The 10,485-nt window shown below is 37.5% G+C and overlaps 1 non-coding gene across 1 annotated transcript; it reads left to right on the forward strand.

The window, feature by feature from the left end:
• The first annotated feature begins 5,694 nt into the window (after window positions 1-5,694).
• LOC116152424 (U6 spliceosomal RNA) lies at window positions 5,695-5,801 on the forward strand. Its single transcript, XR_004136055.1, has one exon. It is a non-coding gene; the product is annotated as a U6 spliceosomal RNA (small nuclear RNA).
• The last annotated feature ends 4,684 nt before the right edge of the window (window positions 5,802-10,485 follow it).

Here is a 10,485-nt window from a genome sequence, read left to right on the forward strand (position 1 = left end):
TCCCCTGCTCAAATACATCCTTGACCTGACCTCTACCTAGGTTCCTAACTACTGGCCGGCCACCGTCCCTATCGTGTGTGTACATACAGTGTATGTTCTGGCAATGGCAAGCTGCCTGCACAGTGTTCTGCTTCAAACTCCTTTACCTTTGCTTGTATTTTTCTTTTTGCTTGGAATATCCACCCTTTAATCCACCTTCTCTCCTTTTTGCCAGACTTTCTTAAGAAAATCTTCTCTTTCAGAGTGGGTTAGATACTGTTCCTCTGAGGACCCCACACTTGTCTCTAACTTGTATTCACCATATTGCACTGCGTGTACTTCTCTCTTTCTCTTAATGCCTAGGACATAGTTGGTACTCTAAAAGTATTTTTTTTTTGGTGTATAAATGACTCGAATGATCCTTAACTGCCTTCTCAATAACTAACTCTAGGTAGTATCTGTTGGGTTCTGGAAGCAATAGTTGCCTTTGTTTCACCATTGGTCTTAAAAATGTAGCATCCCACAGCCTGCCAGGCTGAATGCACCTGAAAGCCTCAGGAAGTCTTGTCACTGTGCATTTTATTATGTGACTACAACTTGAGCTGAATAGAGAGAAATGAATCCTGGCCAGCACTGAGCGTTGTGCCAGGAATAGAACAGTGGGGCCATTGCAGTCAGTGAAACTAAAGGTTACCATGGTGTCGTCAGGGAGTGTCCTTGAACTGTAGCTGGACCCTGTGCCTCATTCCACTCTGGCCACTGCTCTGTGCTACTGAATGGAAAAGTTGTGAGCTCTCTATGCACAGAAGAATGTAGCATATCCCTTATCTCCTAAACCTGTCCCTGTGAAAACTACTTAGCCTTGAGTAACAGTGTCGAGCAGAATAGTGAAAATGATCTTAGCCCCTCCTAGGTGCTCAGTAAATGTCATCTGATACGGAGTGCCTCAGCCAGGGGCATCTCAAGTAGTCTTCACCATCATGTTCCTTATGTGCAGCACACCCTTACTGTCCCACTTGCAGCATCTCTAGTTAGGACTTCCTTTTTCTCCTCTAAACTGAGACTGCCCTCACTGAGTGGTGGGTCTAAAGTGTCAACTGACTAATAAACTATGTTCCTTTTTGAGTATGTAATGTTAGATTTTCCACCTGAGGGGAGGTTGAGGGTCTAGTAGGACTGCCACAGAAGCTAGAGAGTGCAGTGTGCTTCCCAGATCTGACTGCGACTAATGCTGCTGCAGCTAGAGAGTCTTCCACTTCCTTTCCTGCTCAGAGCAAGATCTTTTTTACCTTCATACAGATGAGAATTTGTATGGAATTTTAAAAACCCACAAAAACAAAACCTTTGTCTTGAGTGTAAACCTATGGGAATGAGGATAATCTCACAATCTGCAATAAAAAGGTCATCTCTTGATCTTGGATGTTTCCTGGCAAAGTACATTCAGGATATCACCGCTGGCAATGGAAAACCCAGAGTGCCTGCAGCCCCCACACTGTGATTTAGTGAGGGGAGAGACTGAGAGTATTTTTGTCAGAGGAACTGATTCTTTGCTTAGCCTCAATATTTCATAAAAAGCTCATTGCAGCAAATTTTTCATTTGGCAGCATCTACTGTGCTATCATCTTGATATCTTCACATTAAGTAACACTGACACTTCAAGGTCAAAAGGAAGTCAAATTGACATGAAGAGTATTTAATTGTCAGCTTTTGTTAGTCACACACACACACATATATATATCTTCTATAAAGAGGCAGCCAAAGCATGTAATCAGTGTTTGCAGGAAAAGGAAAAGTTAGGAATCATGGAATCATTGGGCAAATAAAAAAGTTAAAATTTTAAGATATGCAGCACATAGTAGGAAAATCACTAGAATGAACATTATACTTAATTCTGACATTGTTGACCTTCAGGTCGTTTACACTGCAGGTCTCAGTTTCCCCAACTGTCAATTAGGAGAATGAACTACATTAATTATAGTCTTTACTCTTACCCCTATTCTACGTGATAAGTTTTCTGCATACCATTAGAATGAACTTCCGAGATGTTGCAAAATATCAAAACATACTAGGGGAAAAAGGAGGTTTTGTTTTGTTTTTTAGGTTTTTTGTTTTGTTTTGTTTTCTGAGCACTTAAATAGTAGAATGGGCAGCAGTTTCTTAAATGAATGGATTTAATGCAGTCAAATGCTCTACCACTGAACTATACTCCCACCACAAATGAATGGATTTAATGGAATGGAAATCACAATGATTCTTATAAGTCAGGGAAATGAGCCTGCAGTGTGCAGGGACTAGACTAGAGGAAACTGGCCTGTTTTCATTTCCAGTGGAAAGCATAGGATTCTGTGGCGATAAAGGACCTTTACTAGGACTGTTTTAGAGGTTATGAGATTATATGTAGCCTGTGTAACCTAGTGGACAGAGAACAGGATGTCAAATACACTGTGCCTTTACCAGTGGCCAAGCCTGAAATGACTGAGAAACATCTGCTTCTGAGCAGTCTTGGAAAGTTAGGTATTCTGTTTGAGGATAATATAAGCATTTGTTTCTGGAATTGTGCCCAGTAACCCAGAACACACAAAAAGGTCTTAGGGTGATTCGATCAGTGTTCTTGTAAAGGAACACCAAAGCCTCAGATTCTGTTACTGGCAAGACAGAAATGCATTATAAGGGAAGACAACATGTTTCATGGGATGATGGCTTGGCCTGGAGGGCGCTCAGGAGAATTAACTGACAGCAATTAGGAGCAATGATTAATGATAACCTAAACTTCTGGGAACCTTGCCTAAACACACTCTTTAGGATATGTTGGTGTTTGCAACATTGCTTTTTGTTTTGCCTCTGCAACCTGATGCAGTTTTGGTTAAGGTCATGGTTAGTCTCTGTTGGCACTGTTTTTGAGACATACAAGGACATCCTCAGACATGCTTTTTCTCCTATTTGGTCATCTCACACACTATCCACAGTTGTACTTCGAGAGGTATATTCACCTTTCTGGCATATTACTGTTTTGTGACACTCACAGAATCTGTGGCCATAGTGCTTCTTCCATAGACTGGTCTGTTATTTGGCTTCTTGGATGTAACATTGGTATCTACTGTCAAAATGATAGACCAATGCCTGTGTGTCCATGGGCCTTGTACACTTTGGCCTGGGAATGAGGGAAATGTAAGGACTAGGGGATATTAAAAGCAGATTGTAAGTGACTTTTCTTCGTTCCAATTTCTCAGGCTGAACTGGGTTAGTTAGGTTGGGTGGGCAATGAGAGCCTCGGGGAAGAAATGGGAGACACCTACTTGACATCAGTCTAATAAGCCTTTTTCTTTGGGTGCTTTCGTTGCTGTTGAGAAGTCAGGGGACATTCTGTAGTTCAGGAGTTGATAAACTATGACTCACAAGCAAAGTAAATCCTGCTGCCTATTTTTTATAAAGTTTATTGGAACACAGCCACGGTCATTTATTTAATGTTGTCTCTGGATGTTTTTGCACTAAAACAACAGAGGTGAATAGTTGCAGCAGAGACTGAAGCCTGCAAAGTCTGAAATATTTGCTGTTTGGTCTTGCAGAGAAAAAATGTTTGTTTAATTCTGCTATAGTTCTTTCTCAGTAATCAGCTCTTTGGTATTCTGTGGTTGCTAAAATGAATTTAGGTGTGAATTTTTTTTTCTGCTTTTCTGCTTTGGATTTATTGTATTTTAACCAATTCTTAGCCATTAACTCTTTGAATATTTTCTCTCCCCCATCTCTCCTCTGTTCTAGAAACTCTGATTAGATTTATGTTAGAATTTCTCATTCTATTCTTGATTTATCTTTACCCTCTTTCATATTTTCCTTCTCTTAGAATTTTCATGCTGTGTTCTGGATAATTCTCCAGATCTCTGATACACTAATTCCTCAGTTGTGGCTAATCAGCTGTTAAACCTATCATTGAATTTTTAACCTCATAATTGCATCTTTTTTTAACAAATGGTTTAGAAGTCCTATTTGTTTCTTTTTCAAATATGGCTGGACATCTTATTCGTATTTTACATCTCCTCTTTCATTTCCTTAAATGTATTAAGCATACTTAATTTAAAATTCTGTGCTGCTAATTCTAGTGTATGAAAACATTGTAGATCTGATTCTGTAGTTCTGTCCTTACTGGCTCTCAAGGTGCTAGTTTACGTGTGAGTTTGGTGATTGTTTCTAATGATGAGCTCACATTTCTTGGATCTTTTCTCTGGAAATTCTTCAAGCATTTTTAGTTGTTATTCAGGGTATGTAGCACACCATACTGCCAGAGAGTTTTTCTAAACCATGTTATCTGTACCAGCTATACCAGAGATCTCCAAATGTTGCAGGTTATTAAGTACTCGCCTGGACCATTAATAAAGCTAATTCTTTCATGTTAAATTGCTTACCATTTCCTACACTTTCTTCTTGCTTTTGATTTGGTCCTTGAAGACAGGAAAGTGAATCTTGATTTCTCACTGGGATCCACGGTGATATGATATGAGCTAAGAACCCTTTCACATCTTGAAGTCCTGTTTGATTGTTTTTCAAATCTGCCTTGTCATAACTCTCCTACGCCTAACATTCTTAAGAATTGGGTACGAAATCTGTGTCACTTCACTTCCTAAAGCTATTTCAGGTGACTCCTTCTGCCCACTTGTGAAAATTCTCCTGCTCTCTAGAAGCAAATGGCATTCAGTATACCACTTTCTACATCACATTGTTCATGAAATCTACCCCTGTAATAATCATTCCCATTCCCTCACCATAGACTCTGGGTCTCCTTCTTGGTCTTTTATTCCATTTCTAGTTCTGACCTCTTCTTAACTGACTTTAGAATCTTCTCAGATTTTTTTACTTTATCTTCAAAATAAACTCAACCACTATACTTCAGCTGCCCACTTCCATAATCACAATGAACTTCTCCATCTTGAAAAGCATATACCAAGACCTTCCTCTTTTTGTAATTTCCTGTTTATTTAGGTCACTCACTAAGTTAATCCTAATATATCAATTCTTTGACCTCAGTGAGACACCCATCCTGTTTATCATCTACCTTCAATGTTTCAAATATTTCCTTTTTTTTTTCTCCTCATCCAGCTTATATTTTATAATTCAAGACTTCAAACACTTATTAACTAATTCCCTAAGGTGATTTGCCACATCCTCTTTCTATTCTTACTTGGTTAAATTCCAGTCATGGATGAAACAAAATGTCCTTTTTCTCTATGTCCCTACTTGGGCTGAAGAGTATTCTGGAAGAAATATCATGATTTTCACTTTGGTAGTGGTTGACTAGATTATTTGGACAAATTCATCTTGCTGAAAATATTTTTAAATGCTGATACAGTATTAAAATATCTCTTTTAACATGCTTAAGAATTTTTGCATATATTAAGGAATTACCAGACAAAATTTAAGAAAAACTGGAAACTCAAAGAAGTAACCTGAAAGGTGAAGTCATTTGACTCATAAGCATTTTCTGATGCTGGAAAAGTTGTACTTGTTTTCGGTGGCCTCATAGTACAAGGAATCATGATTTAAGGCCCAGGGCCAATATTAGTGGAGAATCTAATAAGAGACTTTCTTCACATTAAGCCATAATCACAAAGGGCTAGGCTCTCAGGGAAGGGTGAGTCAGAAAGAAACTGTTGGAAAGATTGTCTTGGAACTACACACAGAAGAGGAAAAAAGGAAAGAAAAATTACTTTCTGAAAAGTGTATGTGCTCACTTTGGCAGCACATATACTAAAATTGGAGTGATGTGGAGAAGATAAGCATGGCGCCTGAGTAAGGATGATACGCAAATTCGTGAAGTGCTCCATATTTAAAAAAAGAAAGAAAAGTTGTGATTACAGGCCAAACTTTGTGCAGATTTGCAGACTAAGTTCACATATCCTGAAGGGGTCTACGGAAACCTCAGGGCAAAATTTTACTTTAAGGTGGTTCTAGACTGGTAGTGCCCTTGGTTTCCAGGCATAGATAAATTCAGATCCCCTTTGGGGGTAGATGACTATATGTTAAACTTCAAGAAATCCCCACAAATATTTTTCAGGGAAAATGAAAAGTATATAGCCAAAAATAAAATCAAGAACACAAGGCAACAGACTATGTTCAGGAGGAAACATTAGGAGTAACACACTGAAAAAATAGGTCTACAAAGACCACAGTTTGGATGCATTGGACACAAATTGTAAATATTTTTGCTTACTCTACATAAATAAGTGGCAAATCCAGAAAATTCTAAAATTTGACAGTCTAGCAGACTCAAAAGGGTCATGTAAAACTTCTAGAAATGAAAAACAAAAAGTAACTCCAGTTAAACTTATTCTGGATTTAACAACAAATTATCCACAGAACTTATTGGGAAGGCGAATAGAAATAAGGATGAGAAAAAATAAACATAATAAATCACAGAGAGACAAAAATATAAAAACTAAAAGGTTATTAGGTCATAGAAGAAGGTATAATTTACATTTCAATTTGAGGAGGGAGAGAATAGGGGCAGAGGCAATACTTGACAAAATAGTGACTGAGAATTTTGCACAGCTGATGAAATATACCAATCCAAAGATTAAAAAAACAATAAAATCTTAGGCAGAATAAATGACTTCATACATAGATATTTTACAGTGAACTGTATAACCCGAAGAAAAAGGAAATATCCAAAGCAGCCAAAGAAAAATGTTAGAATACTTTAAAAGGAGCAGGAGCTAGGCTGACTGTTGACTTCTCAATCCTAGCAATGAAAGCCAGAAGTCAGTGCAATGATATCTCCAAATTGCTGAAAGATACACATGCCAAGTTAGAGTTCTATACCCTGAGAAAGATCTTTAAAAAATAAAGGTGAAATAAGGTCCCTTTCAGACAAACAAAAATAAGGAGTGTTTGTACTAGTATAACATCACTAAAGGAAATTCTAAACGAAGATGAGCCCAAATGAAATGCCCAAAATGAAAGAGGGAATGGAAAGTAAAGAAAATGATAAATACATGGGTAAATAAAAATGAACACATATGTATAAAATGATAATGTATTATAGAGTCAAAACAGTATTAAAATACATGATAATAATGATGCAGTGGGTGAGTAAATTCAGTGAAAGCATGCTACAGTCTTAATACCTGGTAAGAAGGCAAAGGTATTGATTACCTTTAGAAATATTTAATTGAACAAAAACTTCAGCAAAGAAAACCATTGACAAAATGAACAGACAACCTACTGAATGGGAAAAGTATCTGCAAATAATATGATTGATAAGGGATTAATATCCAACACATCTAAACAGCTCATGCAACTCAACACCAAAAAAAGCATACAACCTGATTAAAAAATGGGCAGAAGAACTGAATTGACATTTTTCCAAAGAGGAATTGCAGGTGGCCAACAGGCACATGAAAAGATGCTCGGCATTGCTAATCATCAGGGAAATGCAAATCAGAACCACAATGAGATATCACCTCTCACTGATCAGAATGACTGTCATCAAAAAGAACACAAATAAGAAATGTTGGTGAGGTCGTGGAGGAAAGGGAACATTTGTACATTGTTGGTGAGAATGTAAATTGGTGCAACCAAGTGGAAAACAGTGTGAAGTTTCCTCAAAAAACTAAAACTAGAACTATCATATTACCCAGCAATTCCACTCACGGGAATATATGTGAAAAAATAAAAACACTATTTCAAAAAGATGTGTGTATCTCAATGTTCATTGCAGCATTATTTACAATTGCCAAGACATGGAAGCAACCTAAGTGTCCATTAAAAGATGAATGGATAAAGAAAATGTGGTGTATATATACAATGAAATACTACTGAGCAATAAAAAAGAATGAAATTTTGATGTTTGCAGCAACATGGATCGACTTGGGAGCATTATACTGAGTGGAATAAGTCAGACAGAGAAGAACAAATACTGTATGGTATCACTGATTTGTGGAATCTAAAAAATACAGCAAACTAGTGAGTATAACTAAAAAGAAGCAGAGTCACAGACATAGAGAACAAACTAGTGGTTACCATTAGGGAGAGGGAAAGGGGGAAAGGCAATCTGGGGTTGGGGGAGTGGGAGGTACAAACTATTGGGTGTAAGATAGGTTCAAGGATGTATTATATAACACAGGGAATATAGCCAATATTTTGTAATAACTGTAAAGTAAGCTTTAAAAATTATAAAATTAAGCAATAATAATATACTTTACGTACTTTTCTGTATGTTATATTTCAAAATAAAGTAAAAAAATTAATCCAATTATTTGGTCCACTATAAATTTATGGTCTTCAACTTTAGTCGACAGTAGTTTAATCCTACATGGTTTCCATAGTCATGTCCCTCACATACTATTAAAGAATGCTTTCAAACATTCTCCAGTCTCTCCGATCTCTTACTCTTCTACTCCCAATCTTTTTCCTCCTCTTCAACATACAACCTTACCTCCTAATTCAGAGTATACAGCAGCCATAAGATGAGAGCTCCCTCAACTTCCTGCTACAAACATTGAAACTTTCTCAACAGCAGAATCAATTGTTTCCTGATTTTCTCCTGTTAAGAGGACTGAGTTGTCCCTTGTTGATTCTAAGACTAATCCTCTATTCCTTGTTAGGAGTTTTATTCTCCTACCCCATTTCCCACCTATACAACACCCTTCTCTTTAATGGACCCTTATCCTTAGTATTTAAATATATTCCAGTTTAAATACTATCTATCTGAAAACACATACACACAGACTCAATCTTTGACCCCAAAGTTCCCTTTTAAATAATCCTGTCTTTCTTTCTCATAGCCAAACTTCCTGAAAGCATTGTTTCTGTGTTCTGTCTCTGTTTACTCACTTCCTACTCAATCCGCTAGAATAGCAATTTTCTGATCTCAAGACCCTTTTTAGACTCTTGAAAATTACTGAATTATTGAGAGGAGCTCAACCAGCTCTTGTTTAGGTGGTTAGCTACAAGATACTACCTATTCGAGATGCTTACGTTTTCCTTTTAGATGGGTAAATACTCTAGCCTCTTTATTATCTCAAGTAAACATCACAAGAGTAGAATTTATGTCCTACTGATCTCGGAATTCTGGTAACTGACTCTGAACTTGGTACTGTTTTGGGTTATTATTAACTCTGGTTATTTCCCTCTTCTCTCTAATTCTTTGTTGGTAAATGTGAAAAAATTGACAAGTATTTCAGCTGCATTTCTTTTTAGGTTTTTTTTTTAGGTGCTTTGCATAGATTTAAAACAAAATAGAAGAATATTTTAGGAAACAGGAGTCCAAAGCCAATTCACCCCACTCCTCATAATATATGAAACAAAACAAAAAGATCCAATTTCACACTCCAGCAAAAGTCTGTCCTGTATTTGAGAAAATTGCCCCAGGTGTCCATAATGGAACTTCTGCTTGATATTCTAATATGCTAAAAAGATGGTTTCTCAGGAGATGATAATTCTCTGGAAAGTGACTGAGGAACAGCTTTGTCAACAGCAAATTAAAGCTAAGATACAATATTATGCTAGCCAAATATAGTGGTTTTATTCCATCTTCAGGAAATGAAAGAGGTATATAAGGATGCCCAGAAATTAAGCAGGGTTTATCAGGGAAGCACACCAACTGAAAGTTAGTTTTACATGGTTTTGCTTTGAGATACTCTGCCCCCTTGCCTCTGTTGAGTGGAGGGTCTGTTTGTTTGTTTTTTGTAACTATATCTCAAAGCTCTTAAAAGAATATATAAGACAAAAATGACTTGCAGTAAATTCCACTATGTGTGTGAATGGTTCTGTAGCCAGATTCTGGCATCATTTTACACTTTATATTTAGGCTATAGTTGGGTAAACTTTGGCCAGCCCTGAGACGTGTGTGTGTGGTCTTTGACAAGGAAGATGGGTGCAAGGCAGTTGGGGTGGGGCAGGTAAGGACAAAGCTGGGAAAAAGTATATCTGAATGGTCCTTGCATGTAGTATCCAGGAATCCTGGGAGACATGTAGCCATGTTGAATTTAGATGGTATAAATGGAATGGTATAAAATGGGGTGAAATGTAGCTGGTGTTAGTGTCTTGATAAATAAAAATCTGGTGTTAAATACTACCCAAGAATTTGCCTGCTTTAAAAAGTAAAATTAAAAGGATGATTTCATTCTTCATTAAGTATTCCTAGAGCAAAAAAGAAAAAACAGAATTTATTTCCTTTCTGAATCCAATGTTAAATCTGAAATATAGTCTGAGGCAAAGGCAACCAGCTTCCCTGCAACGCCTTAAGCAAGCCCTTTGTGCTTGCCAGCTTTCATTGAGTACACGGGTTGCCCTAGTGATGAATGTCCTGCTTTGTGTGGTCTCAGCATTTTTTCTGGAGAGGCTGTTTTAATGAGAAGGTGAATAGAGGGGCTTCCTTTGAAACTAGGATAAGAGGAGGGCCACTTCTGAAAATGCAAGCATAATGGTGCCATTCCTTATCACAGATCTGACAATCCGCAGAGCCAGCCTGCCTCCCAACTACCCCCACCCACCACCCTCCCCCGCCCCTCATTC

The sequence above is a fragment of the Camelus dromedarius genome, chromosome 3, assembly GCF_036321535.1.
Source record: "Camelus dromedarius isolate mCamDro1 chromosome 3, mCamDro1.pat, whole genome shotgun sequence".
NCBI classification, from domain to species: Eukaryota; Metazoa; Chordata; class Mammalia; order Artiodactyla; family Camelidae; genus Camelus; species Camelus dromedarius.